Source organism: Squalius cephalus, assembly GCF_949319135.1.
Source record: "Squalius cephalus genome assembly, chromosome: 13".
In the NCBI taxonomy this organism is placed as follows: domain Eukaryota; kingdom Metazoa; phylum Chordata; class Actinopteri; order Cypriniformes; family Leuciscidae; genus Squalius; species Squalius cephalus.
The window spans coordinates 37,278,814-37,303,734 of NC_137134.1; the positions used below are offsets into that span (position 1 = coordinate 37,278,814).

At 40.3% G+C, this 24,921-nt stretch overlaps 1 protein-coding gene across 1 annotated transcript in view; it reads right to left on the reverse strand.

Annotated features, from left to right (window-relative positions):
* Nucleotides 1-24,921, reverse strand: part of LOC307170059 (uncharacterized protein) — a 179,968-nt gene that overhangs the window by 39,999 nt on the left and 115,048 nt on the right. Inside the window, exons 1-2 of the transcript XR_013823273.1 lie at nucleotides 13,519-13,680; nucleotides 13,147-13,194 (exon numbers count right to left, since the gene is read on the reverse strand). The gene's annotated coding sequence lies outside the window, so the exon portion shown is untranslated. Of the gene's footprint in view, nucleotides 1-13,146; nucleotides 13,195-13,518 lie in introns of the transcript that reaches the window.

A 24,921-nucleotide genomic window follows, 5' to 3' on the forward strand; every position in this document is an offset into this window, starting at 1 on the left:
GAGTGGGCACTGCATAAGTGAATGACACAGTGGGAACCGTGCTTGTGTGTAGGGGTGAACGCTGGGAGGCGGGCACACACCATCGGCGCCGTAAAAACAGTGTTTTGGTGCAGGCGAGCGGGTTGTACAACGTGCTCGTGGCTGCGGAATACACATCTGCAGTCGCCTTTTTAAGGGGCTCATATAGTTAGACACTCAGCAAATACTCGAGCACCGTCATGTGAGTGGGAGGGTGCGAGAGGCGGGTTCGCTTTCTGTATACGAAAAACTGTCCGCGAGCTCGGAGAAGCGAACAGCATACATTTTTTATTTATTTTTATGTCGCGAGAGCCGGGATCGAACACGGGTCTCTAGCGTAAGCCTAAGATTATGCCACTGAGCCACAGGGGGAAACACATTGGCTTTCGGTCAGCGCGAGCATAAGAGAGCGTCATCTTGTTTTGTATCAGCATCTGTTTGCAGGCGTGCGTGTATTATAACAGGCTCGTTTACTGCAATAGTAATATTTCCAGCCGCCTGAACTTAAGAGGGGACTGAGAAATGTGAGAGAATTGGAGGTTGGTCCGGCCTTGGCGGGACTAAAAACTCTCTCCTCTTTTCGCCAGTGAGTGGGGCGTGCGCGCTGAACATTGCTCGTGACCGTCGCTCTGTCATCCCTTGTGAATGGCGCGATCTGCGCGGCTCAACAAAGGGAGAGAGCGGGAAGAGTAATAGGCGAAAAACAAACGCTTGTGACAGCGTTTGTTTGCAGGCGTGCATGTAAAATAACAGGCTCGTTTACTGCAATATAGATATTTCCAGTCGCCTGAATTTAGGAAGGGGACTGAGAATGTGTGAGAAATGGCGGTTGTTCCAGCCACGGCGGGACTAAAACACTCTCTGTTCTCCTTCGCCGGTGAGTGACACGCGCGAACGGGGTGCGAGGACAAGGTAGCTTTCTTGTAACGTAAAGAGAGCTCCAAGACCGTCCGCTTCTGCCATCCCTTGTGAGCGGCGCAGTGCACGGCTCGAAGAGAGGGAGAGAGAGCGAGGAATCTCGCTCCGAGCCCGTCCGCTTCTGCATCCCTTGTGAGCGGCGCAGTTGCGCGGCTCGAACAGAGGGAGAGAGAGCGAGGAAGCTCACTCCGAGCCCGTCCGCTTCTGCATCCCTTGTGAGCGGGGCAGTTGCGCGGCTCGAACAGAGGGAGAGAGAGCGAGGAAGCTCGCTCCGAGCCCGTCCGCTTCTGCATCCCTTGTGAGCGGCGCAGTGCGTGGCCCGAACAGAGGGAGAGAGAGCTGGGAAGCTCATGCGAGGCATTTGAAACAACGCCTCGTAGAAATTTACTCTTTTAGAAGAGAAGAGAAAGTGTGTGTCGCAGCGACGAACACACACAGCAGTGAAAGGATATGTCGCCGGATAGCGTAGCTGGCACGGATGGCTGAAGGCGGCGAAGGTGGGCGGCTTCCTCAGGCGCTTTCCTAAGCTGGCTGGTCACTTGATTCAATGGCGGCGGCTCTCAAGATCCAGCGATGCGAAGAGCTTTGCTGAAGACAAGGAAATCAGATTCTCAGCCCGTGAGCCTTCCTTATATACACGCTGGCCACACCCATCCTGATGGTTAGAGGGGTGTGGAGGGCGCGATGTCACACGGAGCTCACTGATAGGCTGCAGCAGTTGCCGCTGAGGCAGCCAATGAGCACGCTTATGTAGCCTGCCATGGTCTGCCGGCTGCCGCACTGCGTTGACAATGAATACAAAATTAAGGATAATTTTTTGGCTTCAGATCTCGAGAAAAGAGAACTTTCCCATAGCGTAAGTAACTTACGCAATACGAGAGAACCTCTCGTAAGAGAACTTACCTGCAGAGAACCACTTGCTGATAAGTTGGATAAACTACAAGCTGGAAGAAAATCAAAGCTAAATAAGGCTTATGATTTAAGAAAAATGTTGCAAGGTTTAATGGAAACTGGTAAACATTCAGATGTGCAAAATGCTTTTGAAGGTTACATTGCATTGTGTGATGAAATAAGATGCATGCATGGGTCTATACTGAGTTTGTTACCACAGGAGGAAAAAGAAAAACATGAAATTTGGTTTAAAGCAAAAATGATGTTTAATGATGAGTTTATTGTCAACATGCAAAGATGGGTTGGAAAACTTGTTTCTGAAAATGATGGTAATGAAAATGGTAATTCTAATGAAGGTGAACATGATGGTATAAATCCAGATGACAGTGTTTCCAAACCAGGTAAAACCAAAAGCAACATCAGTAATAAATCAAGTACCACGTCCTCTGCGCAAATTAAAGCAGCAGCTGAAATAGGTGCAGTAATGGCACGCATGGCAGCTTTGAAGGAGCTACATGCATTAGAGGAAGAGGAGCTTAAAATAAAGAGGAAAAAAGAGCAAATGAAGCTGGAAATAGAGTTAGCTGCATCTACTGCTAAGTTGGCAGTTTTGCAAGCAACTGATGGACAACATTCCTCTCATGCATTGTCAAATGGAATGAACTCTTATTTTGAAAGGGAACAAAGGAAACTGGAACAGTTCAACACTCTTAACCCCATGGCAAACCAAACCAGGATGGTAAACCAAAGCAAAGGGAAATGCATATTTCATCAACATTGGAGGCCAAGAAACAATCCGATAAGGAAAGAGCACAAGTGTTGCAACTTGGCTCAACCATTACTTTGGAAAATCAAGCAACTATGCATGGGCAAATATCATCAGGAGATGTTGTGGCTCTTATGCAGAAGCAGAATGAAATTACAGCAGCACTTACTCATCAGCAGCGCTTGCTGTCTTTACCTACAAGAGATATTCCCATATTTGAAGGAGATCCATTTCAATATAAGGCTTTCATTAAGGCATTTGAACAAGGAGTGGAGAATAAAGCTAGTGGAGCGGACTGTTTATACTACTTGGAACAGTTCACTAGAGGGCAGCCAAAGGAACTGGTTCGTAGCTGCCAACACATGTCTCCTGAACGTGGCTATATTGTTGCAAAGGGTCTTCTGAAAGAGAATTTTGGGAATGAGTATAAGATTGCTACTGCATATATAGAAAAGGCTTTATCTTGGTCAACCATCAAGTCTGAGGATGTCAGAGCCCTCCAAGCTTATGCATTATTCCTGCACGGATGTTGTAATGTGATGGAAGAACTTCACTTTATGCAAGAGTTAGATATACCAACTAATATGAAAGTTGTTATTTCCAGGTTGCCTTTCAAGCTAAGAGAACGGTGGAGAGCCAAAGCTCATGACATTTGGGAAGCCTCTAATGACAGAACTCATTTCCCAGACATGGTTGCATTTCTTGAGAGACATGTGAGAATTCTGTCAGACCCAATTTTTGGAGACATTGAAGGTGCAAGCCTACCACAAAGGGCTGTTGGCTTAAACACTTCAAACAAGTTTAAGCTACAGTCAAAGAGCAGAATGAAAGGAAGCAGTTTTGCCACTATGGTGACTGAAGTGGATCCTGATGCAAACAAACCCACAGCCAATTGCCCTAAGAAACAGAGCTTGTCTTGTCATTGCTGTGCACGTGCTCATCCTTTAGAGAAATGTCAACAATTTAAAGGTAAGAAGCACAGAGACAAGATCATTTTTCTAAAGGAGAAAGGAATTTGTTTTGGATGCTTGTGTATGGGACATATAAGTAGGGAGTGTGGTAATCATATGACTTGTGAAGTTTGTGATAAACAGCATCCCACTGTACTCCATATAAGGAAAACTAATGTGGAGTCAGAACAAACTTCTGAGTTACCTGGAGTTAGACCATCAACAGTATCACAGACATGTGGACATACAGGGGCCGGAAAGGACAGTTGTGTTCTTTCTATTGTTCCAGTACAGGTCAAGTCCAAGAAAGGAAGTAACATCATACAGACGTATGCATTTTTGGATCCTGGAAGTTCAGCTACATTCTGTTCAGAGGAGCTGATGGAAAGGTTAAACGTTAAAGGAAAAAGGACTAATTTTCTGTTGAAAACGATGGGATATGAAAAGGTTGTTCTAGCATACTCCTTATGTGGTTTGGAGGTGTCTGGTTTGGAGGAAAACAAATTTTATCTTCTCCCTGAAGTCCACACACAGAAAAAGATGCCAGTCACTACAGACAACATTGCTACAACTACAGATGTTAAAGGGTGGCCACATTTGTCAAAAGTTCACATTCCCAGCTTAAGGGCCAATGTTGACATGTTGATAGGAACCAACGCTCCCAAGTTATTGGAACCATGGGAAGTTGTCAACAGCTGTGGAGGTGGGCCCTATGCTATAAGAACAGTGTTGGGGTGGGTCATCAACGGTCCTTTAAATGGAAGTGGCAACGCTGTTGAAGTGGAGCGTCCTTCTGTTGTGGTGAATAGGATTTCTGTATCAAACTTGGAGCTTATGCTGAATCAGTATAGTCATAACTTCAATGAGAAGAACACAGAGGACAAAGAGATGTCTAGAGAAGACTGCAGATTTATGGGAATCATGGAATCTTCTGCAACATTATATGATGAGGGGTACTGGCTGAAGCTGCCTCTTAGGAAACCATCTTTTTACCAAATAACTTTGCAGTGGCTAAACAAAGAATACTTGGGTTAAAACGGAAGTTTGTGAATAATCCGACTTTGCACAAAGAATATTCCAGCTATCTTAACAAGGTTATTGACAAAGGCTATGCCGAGCAGGTACCTCTGGAGCAGTTGCGGTGTGGAGGTGGTAAGGTGTGGTACATTCCACACCACAGTGTCTACCATCCCAGAAAAGGCTCTTTACGGGTGGTGTTTGATTGTGGAGCTACCTATAAGGGAACATCATTAACCCTCTGAGGTCTGAGCTGTTTTCTGGGCCTGGAGGTGTTCTGACATGCTCTGACATTTGTGCTTATTTCTGTTACTTGTGACATTTTCATGGCTAAAGTCTGATTACACTGTATTCAGCACAAACTCTGCTTCAATAATATATCAGCAGCATGTATATAAAAGTTTGTAGTTTTGAGATAATAACATTTATGCGTGGTTTGTGAAAAAACAAAAAAAAATTGTCACTGAAATAAGCTCATGAAACCCATACTGATTATTTCTTCATAAGACTTTTGAAAATTGTATCACGTAGCCCAGAATATTTGCTTCAAAACTATGTGAAAATCATCCTGACTGCTCATTCAGAGAAGACAATATATTGATTTAAAAATTTTACGACGTGTTTTGTGTGAGAAAGCTCTATGCAAGAGGCGTGGACATCTCATTATTATGTAAGCTTTTCTCACCTGAGAAAGACAAAAGACACTCCCTAATGGCCCTATTAGGAGCTATCAGGCCCTGCCATTCTGAGCAACCTTGCACAAAGAATGAGGAGATTTAAAAAAGAATGGCTTTTTGATTGTTTTTAATGTATTTACAACACAACATAATGACAAAAAAAACACATTATTTAACACACTGAACTAAAGACAGAGACTTGAACTGTCACACACCTTTGTGCCATTCCTGAAACACAGTAGGCTACATACCTTTCATTTCCATGGTGTTTGATTTTTCACTTTAGCATGTTCATGTATGGAGACTTATGTGAATGTTGAAGTCAGCAGGACTTATCAGTGGCATCTTGTTCCTCTAAAAACAACAACAACAACAAAACAGCTGTAAACATGCTGATATCAAGAGAAACTATGCTGCACAATTTGGGGAATACATTTTTAGATTTTTCAGGTTAAAATAGCTTTTTAAAATGTACAGAATACACACACACATATATATATATTAGCCTACTTTTACCATGCTGTGTTTTATTAGAATATAAAAACATCCTCGTGTTGAACACGTAGGCTATACAAGCACTGAAATGTTGCCTATCATTCTAGTTCACATTTCACATTTCATGTTTCTGTCTACATGTACATATATGACATTAGGCTTAGTTCATGTTTTTACTCCAAACTCATTTCATAACATACATTTTAATCTGGCACGACCAGTTTAACATGTCTTACCTTAAAAATCTTCTCATCTTCAAATCGCGTTCTTCTGAGGTAAATCCGAGGTAAATTCAAGGTAAACAGCACAGCACAGCACAGCTTACAGTTGTCCAAACCCGATGAAAGAAAAGAAGAGTAAGTTACGAAGTCTCTGCTTCTTTGTTTTGAGGTGATGAGGGCGTTTACAGGTCTGCGTTACTCCGCATGGATCATTTGCATGTCAATCGCTCGTGCGCGCGTGGGTGTGGTCACATTATAGTTAATGAGGACGCGTTTGAGAAACTGTACATGCCGCTGCTTTCGTATGGATTACTTAAAAATAGAATATTTGTTTTTTATATAATTTACATACTTTAAAAATACAGATTCCAAGCGTTGTATAGACATGCGTTTCAAGTCTGTGTGACAAACATTCGCTGAGTTACAGGTCATTTTCTGTCGCGTTTCAGAATGAGTTTCACATTGAGAGAGACGGCAGAACGCGCATCATGTTTATTTTCTTTGTTTTACGAAAAACACAACATTTTGTTTTTATTATGAGTGTACACAAATAAAAGAAGACATTTAACAGTTTTGAATGATGTACAATACAAGTATGTAAAATCAAAATCAACAGAGTAATTTGCACTGATATAAAAAAAAACGAGCAGATCACGCCGGCGTGATTGCCGACCTCAGGGGGTTAAACAGCTAGTTATTGCAAGGACCAAACCTCACCAGCTCACTCTTAGGAGTTCTCATTCGATTCAGGCAGGAACCTGTAGCAGTAATGGGGGACATACAGGCTATGTTTCATCAAGTGAAGGTGGTAGAACAAGATAGAAATCTTCTTCGTTTCCTCTGGTGGCCAAAATGGGACTTGAGCAAGGAACTTCAGGACTATAGGATGACTGTACATTTGTTTGGGGCAGTTTCATCACCTAGTTGTGCTAGTTATGCACTAAGGAGAACTGCTACTGACAATCAATCGGACTTTTCTGCTAAGACCGTTCAAGCTGTTCACCAAAACTTCTATGTAGATGACTGTTTGATGAGCATGAGCTTGGAAACGGAGGCCATTCAGATAGTTAAAAAACTCAATGCTCTTTGTGAAAGAGGTGGATTTGTACTGGAGAAATGGATCAGCAATAGCCGGGCAGTTTTGCACACAATTGCAGAAGAACAGCGGGCTAAGGAGTTAAAGGAGTTGAATCTTGATAGAGATAATCTTCCAATGGAAAGAGCTTTAGGTCTACTTTGGTGTGTCGAGTCAGACTCCTTTAAGATCAAAGTCGAAGTGAAACAGCAACCACTATCCAGACGTGGCATGTTGTCCATCACAAGCTCGATGTATGATCCTTTGGGTATTTTGGCACCAGTCACTTTGTCTGCAAAGATGATGCAACAGGAGCTCTGCAGGAGAAAGTGTGGATGGGATGATGTCATGCCATCAGATATCTTGACTCAATGGAAGCGGTGGTTGGAAGATATTAAGTTGCTGATTTCATTTAGATTGGACAGATGTATAAGGCTTTTGGAGCACCCATACACAGGCAGTTACATCACTTCGCTGATGCCAGTAAGGATGGCTACGGAACTGTTTCCTACATCAGGCTGCAGAATTGCAGAAACGAAGTTCATGTAGCTTTCCTGTTGGGTAAAGCCAGAGTCGTACCACTGAAGTCTATAACTATTCCACGATTGGAACTAACAGCTGCAGTTGTAGCTGCCAGAGTGGATGTGATGCTGAAGTTAGAGCTTCAATTTGAGTTGGAGGAATCTGTGTTTTGGATGGACAGTACTTCAGTACTTAAGTATATTAATAACGAAGACACATGATTTCAAACCTTTGTGGCAAACAGGATTACCGCCATAAGAGAGGTTTCTAACCCTTTCCAATGGAGGCACATCAGCTCCAAAGACAACCCTGCTGATATTGCATCCAGAGAAATGAAAGTTCCAGACTTCCTAAAGAATAGCGGTTGGCTGGAGGGTCCAAGGTTTCTTTTGAAGTTGGAGAAAAATTGGCCAGCAAGGTATGATGGTGATATCAGAGTGGACACGGATGATCCAGAGGTCAAAAGAGAAACCTTGGTGAACAGTGTGGTTGACAATACACTTAAAGCTACAGATCGTCTTGTGAGTTATTTTTCAGACTGGAAGAGGCTTAAAGTTGCAGTGGCTTGGTTTCTCAGGCAGAAGACAATGCTGTTGGAGCTCAGCCGTGGAAGAAAGGGTTTGGAGGCCACTGGAAATGTACAGGCTGATCAAAGGGAAAGAGTAAAGGTTACAATTACATCGAAGCATGATATCTTGACACCAAAGGATCTGGAGAAAGCGGAGTTGGCTATTGTTCGCTATTGTCAACAGCAAATGTTTCAGGATGAAATCACTTCCTTGTTATCGGAGAAAGGGATAGTAAGCAGACAAAGTGCCATCTATAAGCTGGATCCGATATTGGAAGATGGACTCCTAAGAGTTGGAGGGAGATTGAGCAAAGGAGCAATGCCATTGGAAACAAAACATCCCCTCATTTTTGCGAATGACCCAACTATTGGGTCATAGTGGTCGAAATCATTTATTATCTGCACTAAGAAGGGGAAGTACTGGATAACCAAAGCCAACTCTGCCGTGAGGAAGGTTATTGCTGAATGTAGTTTTTGCAGACGTTACAATGGGAGACTTATGAAGCAAAAAATGGCTGATCTTCCAAAAATGAGAATCGTCCCAGATTTACCTCCATTTACCAACGTTGGAGTAGACTATTTTGGACCTGTGGAAATAAAGAAAGGAAAAACAACTTACAAACGATATAGAGTAATATTTACCTGCATGGCTTGCAGAGCAATTCTTTAGGAGGTGGCCGTTTCACTTGAGACTGATGCCTGCATAAATGCATTACGACGGTTTATCAGCAGAAGGGGTCAAGTCACGCATATTACATCAGACAATGGGACCAACTTCGTTGGAGCCGAGAGAGAGTTGAGAGAGGCTCTGGCTGCATTAAATCATGAGCAAATCCAAGGAGCTCTCATTCAAGCTGGGGTTGAATGGAGTTTCAATCCACCGGCGGGATCTCATCATGGTGGAGTTTGGGAGCGCATGATAAGAATGGTACGCCGCATTCTCAGATCAGTTTTGCACCAGCAGACCTTGGATGATGATGGACTCCACACTATTATGTGTGAAGTGGAAGCCATTCTCAACGATTGTCTTATTACACAGCTATCTGACGATCCAAACGATCTGGAACCTCTAAACACCAAACCATCTCCTGCTATTAAAGGGAAAACCAGCTTTGCCACCTGGACATTTTGAACCCTCAGACATGTATTTGAAACGGAGATGGAAACAGGTTCAATATCTTGCAGATTTGTTTTGGAGAAGATGGATCCGAGAGTATTTGCCGTTGTTGCAAGAAAGACAGAAGTGGAGCCAAAGGAAGAGGAGTCTAGTTGCTGGAGATGTAAATCAAGCAAGTAAAGAAGCAAATCAATCAAAACTAACTTTAGATGGAAAATAACTTAACTCTGCTATAAAGCCAAAACAATCTCTGTTACCTTAAATTATACGCTTATCTCTGTGAAGCTGCTTTGAAACAATTTACGTTGTTAAAAGCGCTATATAAATGAAGATGACTTGACTTGACTTGACATGTGGTAGTTATCATGGATTCAACAGCTTCACGTTGATCTTGGCCGCTTGGCAAAGTGCTGGAATTGTATCCTGACAAAAGGGGCCTAGTACGTTCTGTCCAGCTAAAAACCAAAACCAATATTATTGAGACCTATAACTAAACTGTGCTTAATAAAAGAGGGGTAGTCTGATTTATGGTGATGTTCATATGCATGGATATTGATTAGGGATGGGACGGTATGAAAATTTAATATCACGATTACAGTGACCAAAATTATCGCGATTATCAATATTATCACGGTTTTGTTAAAACGAGATGAAAGTGTTCAAAACGAGTTGATGCTCACACTGAAAACATTTCAGCAAGTTTTATATTTGAAAATCAACAAACAACAAATAAAACAAGCAGTTCTATGCACTTTTTTAAAGCATTTCCTTCCTTAAAATGACGGTCGTCAATAGCAACGCATTATAACACCGCGCACATCCATTGTAACGGCCGTTGTATTGAAAATTAAATCAGAGTTGATTTATTGTTTACAGAGTTTGATAATATTGTTGTGATCATCTTGTCTGAACGATTGTTTTGTACGCTGTACATAATGGATTTATAAACAGGTAAGATTTAAAACAATCTCAATTCAATGCCCCCGTAATTATGTGGTAAAAAAAAAATCGGTGTAATAAGTGTATAATGAATATAAATTATTATCCCTTAAATGTCACTCTTAATAGTCTTGTTTGAACTTGTTCGTTCGTCTTTGGCTAAGCCACTTGCTGCGAACTTTTCTTCGCGGAAGCTTCACGTTTATTTCAAGTGATTGATATAAAATAGTTTAACTTAAAACAACATTTTGTGCCCAATTATTTCCCAGACGTAGTTTTGGTATTGAGGTCAAAGTTAACTTGCCTTGCGTTCGCTATAAACAGTGGGTGATGGTCACACAAGACAACTCAGCAGTTTCCCCCTATTGCAGCGACTTTTTCTTGTGCATGTTCGGCAGACAGGGTGACCATCCTCGAACCTCGATAGAGTTTCCCTCGGGACTTTTGTTAAAGCCAAAATATGACCACACCCCAGAATTGGTTCTTTTAAAAGGCTGAAAAATCTCCCGAGCACGGTCACTGCCTTCCGCAATTCCTTCTTGAATAAAAAAAATAGCATTGTGCGCTGCGCCTGCGTCAGACTGTTGCTGGCTGAACAGGATCTAAAATCGCGATAATCAATAACGGTTTTAATGATAATTACATTTTAAACGATATTACTAATATCGTTTATAATTACATTTTAAACGATATTACTAACCGTCAGTACATTTTATCGTGGTTTATCGTGAAACCGGTAACCGTCCCATCCCTAATATTGATGTTTGTGTACATGACTTTTTATTGTTTATTTGTTTGAATTGTAATGTCTCTGTCATTTACAATTAAGGGGCTGGTGTGTAAGAGCCATTTAGCGCTCTTAGTATAAATAGGAATCAATCTTTGGTTCCTTAGATGTTACCCGGAAGCACAAACAGTTTTTGACCACATCCACATCCACCTACGCACACACCATACTATACCAGTACAAAGTCACACACGTGTAATGAAGTTTGTCTGGAAAACAATGGCGATGGATGAAAATAAACTGAACCCATGGTTTTAACTGCAAATACGACTTTCATTCATCAAATAAGGTAAAAGTGCGTCAAATACTCAACCCCCGGGATAACAGCTCAGGGGCTTAAAGCTTGGGCTTGGCCTCTACACGAATGTTACAGTATGAATTACTGACAGTGAAAAACATGAACTATGGTAATTAGTAGTGATGTCTTCTATATTTGTTATATTTTTGTATATTATATAATAAAGTACACAACCAAGCAATGAAAAAAGCTTGTAATTAAGAACGTAACATTGACTTGACTGTCGAGAAGAAAGCAGGCAACTTCAGCGTCTCTTTTGAAAGCTTTCTGCTGCATTAGGTCTTTCCACCTGGAAAAACCTATCCCGACATTAGGGCTGGGCGATATATCAATATAAAAAATATATCGATATATTTTTAAATGCGATATGGAATTAGACCATATCGCATATATCAATGTAGTTTAAATTTGCGCTGTGATCCTTGCTCCAAGCAAGCTGCGTGCTGACCCGGAGCTCTCTGCACTGCTGGCCGCGCCCCCGCCACCGCCCCTCCTCTTCCACTCTGCGTGCGTGTTTAGAGCAGGTTATGTTATGAGAGGCGAATCATGACTACTTCAGAAAACCCAACACAATAGGTACTACCAGGCAGTGACATAAGTGTAGGCTGAAATAAAGTTGTTCACCTCAGAAAAACGGACTTTCTTGTCCTGTCAGCCGTTATACTCATAGCGCACACTCAATTGCACGTGCAAATGCGGCGGTGCGCGCTGTGTATCGCCTCACAAAATATTGTTAAAGTGAAAAAGAAACTACGAGCATGCAACGCCGTTACGATGTAAATTACACGAAATAAAAGTAATGCAGGTATGGTTTTCATTCAACTCACCAGGAGCAGTTTCCATGTTTCAAACTTTCTTGTTAGTATTGTGTATTCACCATGGTAACTGTCGTTTCCGTATTAACCCCAAAATGCCACTTTATTTTTCTTTGTGTTATTTTTTATATTTTTAAATGACTGCAGTGGCTCATACCAACATTGTATTAACAAAAACTAGTTTGGGACTGCTATTTAATAGCTTTAGCATAGGCCTAATGTTTATTTATTAGTACATAGTCATTACTATAAGTCATATTCTTACAATTTGACAATTTGTTAGGTAAAGGGGGACAGTACTTGTGTGTGTGTGTTAACAAATTTTGTGTAAATGTGTTATAATTTGCATATATATATATAAAAATATCGGGATATATATCGTATATCGATATTCAGCCTAAATATATCGGGATATGACTTTTGGTCCATATCGCTCAGCCCTACCCGACATTAACCCTTGTTTTTGTAATCTCCGGTCACGTTTCCTTTTAAGGTCTATTTTGGACTTTTTCGACGACGAGGACTCCTTATCCTGTGACTCGGCATATGTATGAGTGTGTAAATAACCGTGCAGTGCAGCCTTTTAAACTTGCCGGGGCTGCTCCTCCGATAATGCTGGTTTCAGTCACGTGATGCTGGCTCTGAACGAAAACGCGTTGTGGAAACGCGTTGGCCTAGTACTTTTTGTCCCTCTCTGCTATTATAGTTTTTCAAGATGGCGGAACTACATGGAAGCCTCCGTGGACCTACCCATCCCATGTATATAAAGATAATAAATTCTTTGTTTACAAGGATAAGTCAGATAATTAGCAGAGGTATTGGTACACCATTGAGGACATATTTATGAATAAAACTATTCATTTTAGATAATAAAATACCTAAAAAGTTACACATTGTCCCTTTAAGTATTAAGAATAAAAAAAAAAGATTAAAATATAAAAATATATTTACAGATTTGCAAGAAACAAATGGCGCACCAATACAGTTAACTCAACTTGTTTTTGTTTATTGTGTTGCATATGAAACATAGTTCATAATAGATTATTGAAATAAAAACCATTATAAAACTTACCTATTTCTTGCAGATGTCACAATAGCTGATCGTGTCGTTTGCTCAAATCTGTTGACAATAAAATGAGCTTAATGTGTCAATTTACAGATCTGAAGACATCAGCATAATGAATGAGGAGAAAACAGGATCTATTGACATGAAATAAAGAGGCTTTTCAGCTGCTCTGATAATAGTGATGAGCCATAGACTATCAATACTCATTCAACAAGAATGTAGAGAATACACGAATGATACAGAAAATATATAACAACAGTAATATAAATGTAAATATAAAGACAGCCGCTGATGACATTATCAACCCTTGTAATTTGTCCATATGAATCTGATTCCCTAATAACTTCTTAACAACAAAGTAGTTCGCTAACATCTTACCGTTTTGTATGGGAAAAGAAAAAGACACAGGATGAAAAACTTTCTGAAAAGACCCCGTAAAATGTTGAGTAAACCGTGTAAACTGTACAGTAGATTAACGTGTGAACCGTTTACCTCAATAGACTCAGGAGACGCGCGACGGTGAAAGTGGTGACGTCATCACCGCGAGACGATCAAAAACTAATTTTTAAGCATAACTTTTCTCCACACAATTCTGTAATTTGGAACAACAAATATATTACGTTTAAAAACAAATCTTTATTTTACAGAAACTGGTACAATAACGGTATAATTTTGGTCAGACAGTTATTTAAGAATAATGAACATCTCTGTGAATTCCTTAATCATTAAGATCCCTGTAACTATTCCCAGTGGCCTTATTCAACTTTTATCAGGCATGTTTTTAAAAGTCTCTTCTGCTTACAAAGGCTGCATTAAATAAAAAACAACAAAAAAAAACAAAAAAAAACAGTAATGTTGTGAAATGTTATTACAATAAATAAAAAAAAAAAAAAAAATTATATATATATATATATATATATATATATATATATATATATATATATATGTCAATATATAGTAAAGTATAATTTGTTCCTGACCAAAGCTGAATGTTCAGCATCATTACTCCAGTCTTCAGTGTCACATGATCCTTCAGAAATCATTCTAATATGATGATTTGATGCTCAAAAAAAAATTCAAAAGAATAAAGTTTTTTCAGGATTCTTTGATTAATAGAAAGTTACAAAGAACAGAAATATAAATCTTTTGTAATATTAATCACCACCGTTCAAAAGTTTGGGATCAGTAAGAAATTGTATTTATTTTTTGGCTGGGGAAAGAAATAAAATAAATCAATGGGAAATCAATGAACCCCTAAAATGGGATCATCGGCATGTGAAAAACTACTTAAACCCCAAATCGTATCAATATATTTAGAGATTTCTATAACTTATCCAACCATACACAAAACAGATCAGACATCCAAGAAATGCATGCTTACTCAAAATGACATTGCACTAAACATGATGCAAGTAGTTTTACATTTTGTTTACCCAGAAAACTAACATATCTAGCATGAAGTTTTGTTAGCATTAGCTAGGGCTGGGCGATAAATCGATTTTATCGATTAATTCGAATGTGCAGTTTACGTCGATTTTTTTGAATGAAAATCGGTTTTCTCTTTAACATTCGCCGACGCTCCCCTCTGGGCTCCCGTAGCTCCGAACGAGCTCAGCTCTTCCCCCGCGCGTTTGGCATTGAGATACACAAACAACACGGCAAGACCGCGGCAGCACAAACACACCCGCCAAAAAACAATCTACAGTCTTACAAACTGAATCCGCAGTGCTGCCAACTCTGACGAATTCACCGTGAGACTCACGCAATCGTCACTTTTCACACGCTCTCACGCTACACATCCATTTTCTCACGCAGAGAAAAATCGCGAAGCAAAGAGGACACTGACACCGACAGACAAGACAGAGAAGGTTACTATTGCTATGAAACAAATTCTCAGCTCTCAGATTCTGTCGATTTAATTACGAAAATCAAACAAACACCGTTTTGGCGCTTGACAGATCGCTGACAGAGTTCAAGCGGCACGTGAACCGATCATCTGTTACTCTTTACTACTAGTTAATAGTAGGCTAAATAAACACAAATGATCAATAGGTAATTTGAAAGATACAGTTCAACTTACCGAAATGAAATAAAATCGATCGATCTGTGTTTTTCAACTGCGGAAAGAGGTCTAACAGCTAGAGGACAATATGTCACGTAAAGTTACTTTTACCTCTGGAAAGCCCATTAATGACCATAGCACGTTAGTTGGACTTTAAAATAATTGCTGTAGAGAGTAGTATTTTGCTAAATATGATAACTATATTACATATTTATTATATTTTTACCTATATCATTAAAATATTATAATGTTGAACTTGTTATTATAAAAAAAAAAACGCATTATATTTAATTTGAGATGTTATTTTTAACCTTTAATAATAATACCAGCTGACAGGGCTTTAAATTAACATGTATCTACTGTACCTAGTATTTATCCAAAGGAATCGATATTGAATCAAGATCAGGATCAAATCACAAGAATTGAATTGAAATTGTGAAAGCAATAATAAAACAGTAGCATACCAGTCATTGTACCATGTAAACATTGTGTTGTCACTAAACTTAATAAAATTCTGTTTAGTTACCAAATGTTTTGACAATCACAATACACTTTATTGTGATGTACATTTTTTTCACGTTCCCCACCAATCCCAATCCACCCATTTCATGTTCTGTTCTGTTATGTTATGTTACATTTTCACTGTTTACAAAGGTAGGGCCTGCCATCTTGTCTTTTTGGCTTGTTGTTTCTGATTGCACTTTAACCCCAAGGGGAAAATCCAAATCAAATCCCAGAAGGGAAAATCAAAACAAAATAAAGTAAAAAATTGTTTTGAACAATTTCTTTGTCATCTGCAGATTGATTTTAAGTAGGGGAAGAAAAAAAAATCGTAAATCGAATTTGTGAAAAAATCGGGGATTTTTTTTTTTTAGGCCATATCGCCCAGCCCTAGCATTAGCCTTACCTAAAGTTTTCATAGCCATACTTGCACCACTTAAATCATTGTCAAGGACACAGCCAAGATAATTAACACTATTTCTGTTTGATATTACACAATCCCCTGCCTTGACACACAGGTTAGGAACCTTGTTCAGTTTACTTTTAGACTCACATAACATGGATCCCGTTTCTTACCTAAATGCAATAAGAGTTTATTTTCAGAGAGCCAGTCTCTTACTTTATATAACTCCTCATATCACTTGTATTTGACTGACATCCTTGTCTGAAACCAGTAAAGCAGAGAACAAATTACTGTCACAAACTGCTTGCATATCATTTATGTATAGGAGGAATAAAAGGGGGCCTAAGACACTTCCGTCCTTCGGATGAGACGTAAAACCGAGGTCCTGACTCTCTGTGGTCATTAAAAATCCCAGGATGTCTTTCGAAAGAGTAGCCCAAGAATTTGCCCATTGGCCTCTGTCCATCATGGCCACCTAATCATCCTCATATACTGACTGGCTTCATCACTGTCTCCTCGCCACCAATAAACCGGTGTGTGGTGGGCGTTCTGGCGCAATATGGCTTCTGTCGCATCATCCAGGTGGATGATGCACATTGGTGGTTTTTGAGGAGAGTCTGCTTCAGTCTACCGTACTGTGGTCTCTCTGTGAGGTAGTCCGTATTCCATGTCACCAGGAGTGGGTCCACCCTCATCTCTGTCAGTTTGTCTCTCAACAGGAGGGGCCGGATGGTGTGGAAGGCGCTGAAGAAATCAAAAAAACTATATTCTCACAGCGCCCCTCTCCTTGTCCAGTTGGAGTAGGCCCTGATAGAGGATGACATGCTCCACGCCCATCTTCTCCTGGTATCCAAACTGTAGTGGATCTTGTGCATAGTGAACCTGATGTCTGAGGACATGGAGCAGTAGCCGTTCGAAGGTCGTCATGATGTGTGATGTCAGTGCTACTGGTCTGAAGTCACCCGGCTCCCTGGGGTGTTTTTACTTGGGAACCAGGATGAGAGATGAAGTCTTCCAGAGCACTGGGACCCTCCCCAGCTACAGGCTCAGGTTGAATACATGCTGATGTGGCTCCCCCAGTTCAGCAGAACAGGCTTTAAGCCCACTGCTTTCCTTGGTCGGAGCCTCCTCAGCTCTCTGCTCACCTGATCCTTGGGGATGGTGATGGGGAGGGGTGTTGAACTGTCCATGTGTGTGGAGGGTGTGGGTGGTCTGCAGTCTGAGGTGGTAAAGGGCATGGTGGTGACATTGGGGGAGGTGATTGACATGGGGGTATGAAGGGTGCTGTCACTGGTTGTGGGAGCTGGTGTATCAAACCTGTTAAAAAACAGGTTTAGCTGGTTTGCTCTCCCAGCATCCCTATCTCCTGTGATATTGCCCTTCTTCTTACAGCCTGTGATGGTTTTCATGCCATCCCAGACCTCCCACATGTTGTTATGCTGCAGCTTCTGTTCTACCTTCCTTCTGTAGTCCTCCATCGCCTCTCTCAGGTGAACCTTGAGTTCCCCCTGTACACACTTCAGATCATCTCTGTCACCATCCTTGAATGCTCTCTTCTTCCTGTTCAGGATGTCCTTGACATTACTGGTGATCCACGGCTTGTTGTTAGGGAAGCAGCGTACAGTTCTAGTGGGGACCACCACGTCCATGCAGAAGTTCAGGTAGTCAGCAGTGCAGTGAGTGACCCCCTCGATGTCCTCGCCATGTGCTTCCTGCAGGACGCTCCAGTCAGTACATTCAAAACAGTCTCTCAGAGCCTCCGCTACCTCAGGAGACCATTTCCTGAAGGAGCGTTTGGTTGTGGACTGTCTCTGGATCTGTGGTTTGTACTGTGGCGTGAGCAGGACCAGGTTATGATCAGACTTTCCCAGTGGGGGCAAAGGAGTGTCAATGTAAGCTTCCCTCACATTGGCATACACAAGATCTAATGTCCTGTTCTTCCTGGTGGGGCAGCTTACAAACTGGTGAAAGTCTGACAGTATGGAATCCAGTGTCACGTGGTTAAAATCCCTGGAGATGGCGATGAATGCATCAGGATGTTGTGTTTGCAGTCTCGCAATGGTGGAGTGGATTACATCACAGGCAGTTTCTGCGTACGCACGCGGAGAGACGTACACAACAACAGCAATGGCGTGGGAGAACTCTCTAGGCATGTAGTACCTACAGTCTGAGACCTACCACCAGCATCTCAATGTCTCTGTTGCACACAATCTCCTTCACCGTAACATGCCCCTGGTTGCACCATCTGTTGTTGCTCCTCCTTTGCTTTTGCCGCTGCGTCCACAGTCCCGGTCCGCTCTCACTGTAGTAAATCCAGGTAGATTCACATTAACGTCGGGGGTGTTCTGGGTTAGCCAGGTTTCAGAGAGGCAAAGTAAACTGCACTCCCTGAACATCCTGTTCGTCCTCACAAGGGCAGCCAGCTTCACCTTCACTCTTTTTGGAAATTTGGTGATCACTGATCGTTGTTTAGGTAGCCTACATTCAACCGTTAAGCTTTTTCCTACAAGCGTCAATGAAGCAGAAACGCTTAATGTCAGATAGCATCCATAATAATTGGACTTTGTGTTAGATTTTTGACAGTTTTTAGTGGTTATGAGGAGCAATATGAGAGAAAATTTGGTGATCGTTGTTTAGATACATTAAACCACGTAAAGCTTTTTCACGATAAGGACTTATATAAAGCCCATGAGAACCGTGGGGAGTCAACCCACAGCCGCTCCGCTGTCCTGCTGAAAATGTGAAGCAGAAACGCTAACGTCCATAATAATTTGACTTTTGGTTTGATTTTTTGACCGTTTTCAGTGGTTATGAAGAGCAACATGAGAGAGAAATTTGGTAATCATTGTTTAGGTACATTAAACCACGTCATGTCATTGTTAACATGGTACTTATGAAGCAGAATAGTGGGTCATATGTCTAATGCTTTTTGAAAACTTAAGACTTTCTTCTTCATAAAACGAGTTGGACATCATCACATCACATGTATACAGTACATTTTTATTTATTTACATTACTAAGCTACAGGACAATCTCTGTTTTTTCAAAATCAAGTAGTAGGAAGTTGCTAGTCATCCAGTTTTTTATATCGGCTATGCATTCCATTAATTTTGTGAATTGGTAAGTTTCTTCTGGGCGTGAAGAAATATAGAGCTGAGTATCGTCAGCATAACAGTGAAAACTAATGCCATGCTTCCTAATGATATCTCCTAATGGTAGCATGTACAGAGTGAACAGCAGCGGTCCTAGTACTGAGCCTTGTGGTACACCATACTGAACTTGTGATCGATGAGACATCTCTTCATTTACTGCTACAAACTGATAACGGTCAGATAAGTATGATTTAAACCATGCTAGTGCAATTCCACTAATGCCAACATAATTTTCAAGTCTATTTAAAAGAATGTTACAACCATGATCGGATGATAGGAGCAAATCATTTGTGACTCTAATGAGAGCTGTCTCAGTACTATGGTACGGTCTAAATCCTGACTGGAAATTTTTCCTGATGCTCCATTTTTCTGGCTGTTCTCTTAAGGGCCTGAGTGTGCTCGTTGTACCACGGCGTCAGACTATTTTCTTGAATCTTCTTTAAGCGCAACAGAGCAACTGTGTCTAAAGTGCTGGAAAAGAGAGAGTTAAAAGCTTCTGTCCCAATATCAAGTATTACTTACTGTTTTGAATATCAATCCTGCTAAACACTTTCTTTATTCCACTCCTCTCGTGTTAATATTGAAATATTCGCCAAGGAACACTCAGGTAAGATGACGTAACAACAGAAAAAAGCAGACAACGACCAATTTCAGCCGAAGGTGCAGAACACACTGAGGAAACATAGTCGGCCGATGCACAAAAACTGCCCGACAGCCGACCGTCGGCTTGGTGTGTTCCAGGCTTTAGATATCATTAAAATTAAGAAATTATTTATTCTTGATGCAAGAAAGAGCAGTAAAAATGGACAATAAAAGTTTAATATTTGATGCAGCAAATACAAAAAGAAAGTAAAACTGGAAACAAATAAGACTGTTCTCTCTCTTTATTGACTAACAAGATAACAAAGCATCTCAATCAGCCTCCTCTTCAGCTTCCTGAGCAAGAACAATTAGTAAAAAATGTTTAAAAAAAAACTTGTACTTTTAAACATAGATTATATCAATTATATATGTGATATTGCTATAGGGCTGGTCTGAATACCATTTTCTGAGCTTCAAAGCTTCGGTAGAAATGAACGTTGAATATTCGAATGTTCTATTTCTAGCATTCACGCGTTTTCCGCGTGGCTCGAGCCGCACCTGAGACGCGTGTCTTACGCAGGCAGTGTGCAAACTCTAACCTGTTAACATGGAAGCCAAAATAAAAACGGCCACGCAGCCAGTGTGTTATTCAAGCGTGAATGAGAACCATTTCGCGAGGGATCCCAGGTGTGCAAAAAAAAAAAAAAAAAAAAAAAAAAGTCAAATTTTCAAATCGAATACCAATCCACCGAACGAATATTCGAATATTCGGGTCCAGCCCTATCTTGCTCTTTGGGTAATTTTTTTTTCTTTATTTTCTGGTTAAGACAAGCTAATATGAAAGAGAGGTGGCATCGCACTTGAAAGTGCTGGAGCTGAAGATAAGCTACTTAATGTGAGTTTTTGTATGTCTGTGTAGATTAGATGAATGAGTGAAGCTCTTCCCACATGCAGTGCAGTGATACGGTTTCTCTCCAGTGTGGATCCTCTCGTGTTTTTTCAGGGATCCTGACCGACTGAATCTCTTGTCGCAGTGTGAACACTTGTAAGGTTTCTCTCCAGTGTGGATCCTCTCGTGTTTTTTCAGGGATCCTGACACACTGAATCTCTTGTCGCAGTGTGAACACTTGTAAGGTTTCTCTCCAGTGTGGATCCTCTCATGTTTTTTCAGAGATCCTGACTCACTGAATCTCTTGTCGCAGTGTGAACACTTGTAAGGTTTCTCTCCAGTGTGAATTCTCTGGTGCAGTTTTAAATGTTCAGCTGTGATAAAAGTCTTCCCACACTCAAAGCACATATGATTTCTTACACCAGTGTGTATTTTCTGATGTTCTTTTAAATTCTGCAGACGTGAAAAACTCTTTCCACACAAAGAACATGAATGTGGTTTCTCCTGTGAATGAACTGTCATGTGGCTCTTCAGGGCTGAAGCCCTCAAAAACGTTTTGCCACATTGATCACATTCATGCAGTTTCTCTCCAGTGTGGATGATCATGTGTTTCTGAAGGTTTCCTTGTTGTGTAAATCTCTTTCCACACTGATCACATGAGAACGGTTTCTCTCCAGTGTGGATCTTCATGTGAGACTTAAGGTGTCCTTGTTGTTTAAAATCTTGTCCACACTGATCACATGTGAACGGTTTCTCTCCAGTGTGGATCCTCATGTGAACCTTTAGATTCTTTTTGTGTGTGAAACTCTTTCCACACTGACAGCAAGTGAAAGATTTCTGAGATCTTCTTTGATGTTTCTCCACTTCATTCACTTCTTCATTCTCATCCATCGGGCCTGAAATTAAAGTTAAAAAAGTGCTCAGTAAATCAATAAAATAAAAATTATGTAGTGAAAAAAACTAGATCACAAGTGGACTTGATAAACACTGGTGTAAACCATAGACAGTATATAAACTGGACACAGCGACACCATAGGTTTCAAAGGAGAGAAGTGAAGCAAATTAGAAGTACTCACTTCCTGATGGCTGAGCGAACTGCGCAAACTCAAACTGAGCTTGACGACGTGGATGTGACGTGAGCAACCTGCCTGACCATTGTAAGTCTTCTAGTAGCTGTGCCAAGAGAAATCTGAATCATTCCCTTCCGAATCTTGCAGAAACAGAGAGCGTGAGTAGGAGATGTCCATGAGCTTGGAGCAGGAGCAACTTTATGACTCTCTATGGGCTTCTCCCTTTACTTTATCGGACTTTATGCCTCCATGTCCCACCGATTGACTGCAAGCTTCTCCTCCTGTTTATACGGTAATTTCCAGAGAGTCGCCGGTTATGACGCAATCGTTAGCCTACTTTTACAAAAACTGTTTCTACGGGGCCGTAACGTAAGATACAAGGTAATGGAGCCTTTTATACATTGTCATGTTTCTTTAGAAATAAACAATGGACAAATGGAGTCTTTAAACGCCTCAGATGTAAAGTTATTCGCCGTCAAAGTGACGCCAAAATGAATGGAAGTCAATGGAATGCTAACAGCAGGTGATGGCTTGATAGCCAATGGCGGCCGCCGGGGGTGGTACGGAAATCGAGCGCTGGATTGACTCCCTGGTGTAAACAGGGTCTAAAACAATTTGAGCTTGTCCACTTTTGACCACTTCCAGAGGTAGTGAAAACACATTCATCCGGGTTGCTTTGGTAGTGTAGACGCTCATGTGGTCGAGTGTGTTCAAACAGACACAAATGCGTAAACATTATGGGAAGCGCTGTAGCCAGACGGCATTTAAACTTTGTTGGCTGAGGACCCAAGTTTGGTTTGAAGAAGGAAAACTCTGTGTTTGACGTGGACTTGCAGCTTTAAGAGCAGAAACAAAACTCTTTGTATATTTTTCTGTCCGTCTCTGGTCATGCTCATATGAAAATTGCATGAGCTTACTTCACTCATTATATTGAAAGCCTGTACATTTACCAGCCCATAGACCGTCCCCTCAAAGAAACAGAACAAAAGTGGATAAAAGAGATGGATTTGAAACACCAGGTGTAAACGGGATTGGGCCCTTGCGATACTTGTGATCAACTGACCAAAACGCATCTTAACACCAGCTGTAGACAAAGCCTCTTTAATCCTTTTGAACATGTGATTGAAACCAAATGTGAGACATTTAAACTGACCAATCAGCAGATTACAGCTTTCCCACATCGTACTGAAGGTGTGACATTTAGCAAACCTCAGATGTACACACACATCTTGGCCGACACACCTTTATCACTATCAGCACTTCTTTACGGATCACTAATGGCCCTTGTGGTAAGAAAGAGGGGGTTGGAGCAGGAAAGCAAACGTCTTTGTTCATTTGCAACCCTAAAGAACACAAAAACAATGAAATATAGTTTTTCCATCACCATGTCCCTTTAGGGGCTCTGAATAAATCACATTTTTGTAGAGAGAACTATTAAATATTTGATAAACTATGCAACTACCTAAAATATTAACATTTTAAAAATACGCAATAATGCTATAATTTTAACACTCCCTGTTTTTACACAAACTACACCATGTGTAGCAAAGTCTATTTATTTGATCATTGTTTTTAAATGTTGGTGTTTTAGCAAGATAATAACAATATTTTGGAATGGGCAAAAACTGTATTAAGACATATCCATAATTTGGTTGCAGTAATTGTGAACCAGATGTAAAATAAACAGAAATAAATACTCAGATAATACTTATATTGACTTACAGATAACAAACATCCTTGTTTAAAAAAAATGTTTGCACCTGGTTCTTATTATTTGCTGCTTTAATTATAATTCACAACTATTTTTCCTACTATAACAGATCTAAATCTGATGACCTGCTTTATAACCGTAATGTTCTTCAGCCTCACTAATGAAGAATCAGGAATAAACACCAACCTCTTTGTTCTTCAGTGTGTTTCATTCTGCAGTGTTCTGGATCTCTCATGTTCTCACTGTCCTTCAATAAACTCTGTCTTTGCAGATTTCAGCTCTTCCTGATGGTTTGATGCTCGTCTTCACTTGTACCTGATGGGAATATTCCAGCATTTATTGGTGAATTGCAGTGGGAGGAGCTTCACTGGAGGAGGAGGAGCTTCACTGAAGGAGGAGGAGCTTCACTGAAGGAGGAGGAGCAGATCTGACAAAACCAAGAAGAAATCACTTACTGAGTTTATGTTTTTATTCTAAGTCACACATTTTAATTATTTATGGTCACATATCTATCTATCTAGAGAAGTAACTTTTAAGTAAATTAATGGAAAAGTTTCAACCTCAGACTTTATTCCTACATTTATCTTACCTCTCATTAACATATTGACAAAATATATATAAAAAAATTAAGGAGTATAAAAATTAACAGACACCAAATATATATAAGAATAAAGATGAAACAATAAATCTTAGAAAAATACACTTACTGATTTGCAAGAAACAAATAAAGCAATAATTGAGTTTCACTTATTTTGTTTTTGTTTATCATATTTTATATGAAACGTGTTTAAATCCAGATTATTGAAATAAACAGTGTTATGAAACTTACCTATATCTTGTAGATGTCACAATAGCTGATCATGTCGTTTGCGCAAATCTGTTGACAATAAAATGAGCTTAATGTGTCAATTTACAGATCTGAAGACATCAGCATAATGAATGAGGAGAAAACAGGATCTATTGACATGAAATAAAGAGGCTTTTCAGCTGCTCTGATAATAGTGATGAGCCATAGACTATCAATACTCATTCAACAAGCCATTCAGGGTCAGCAGATCATCTCACTTTATTAGAAGTATTTGCTGCTAGAAACAGATTGTTTGAGTCTGAATATCTGCTGAAAGACTATTAAAATGCTTTAAAATTACTATTATTATTATTATTGCTGAAAGGGCAGATTTTGTTGTTGTGGTGTGTGCCTAAGACCATAACATAAAATTGATAATAGGGATTCTCCATGACTAATCTTAGCACTGGGGTAGATCTTCTCTCCACTGCAATCTTGTGCATCACCACCTGCTGCAGAATTCATCTACAAGAATTGTGGAAAATAAAATAATATGATTTTGTAAACATATACGTATACTTTAATCTTACAATCATACAAATATGTCTGATTTCTTTGGTCAGC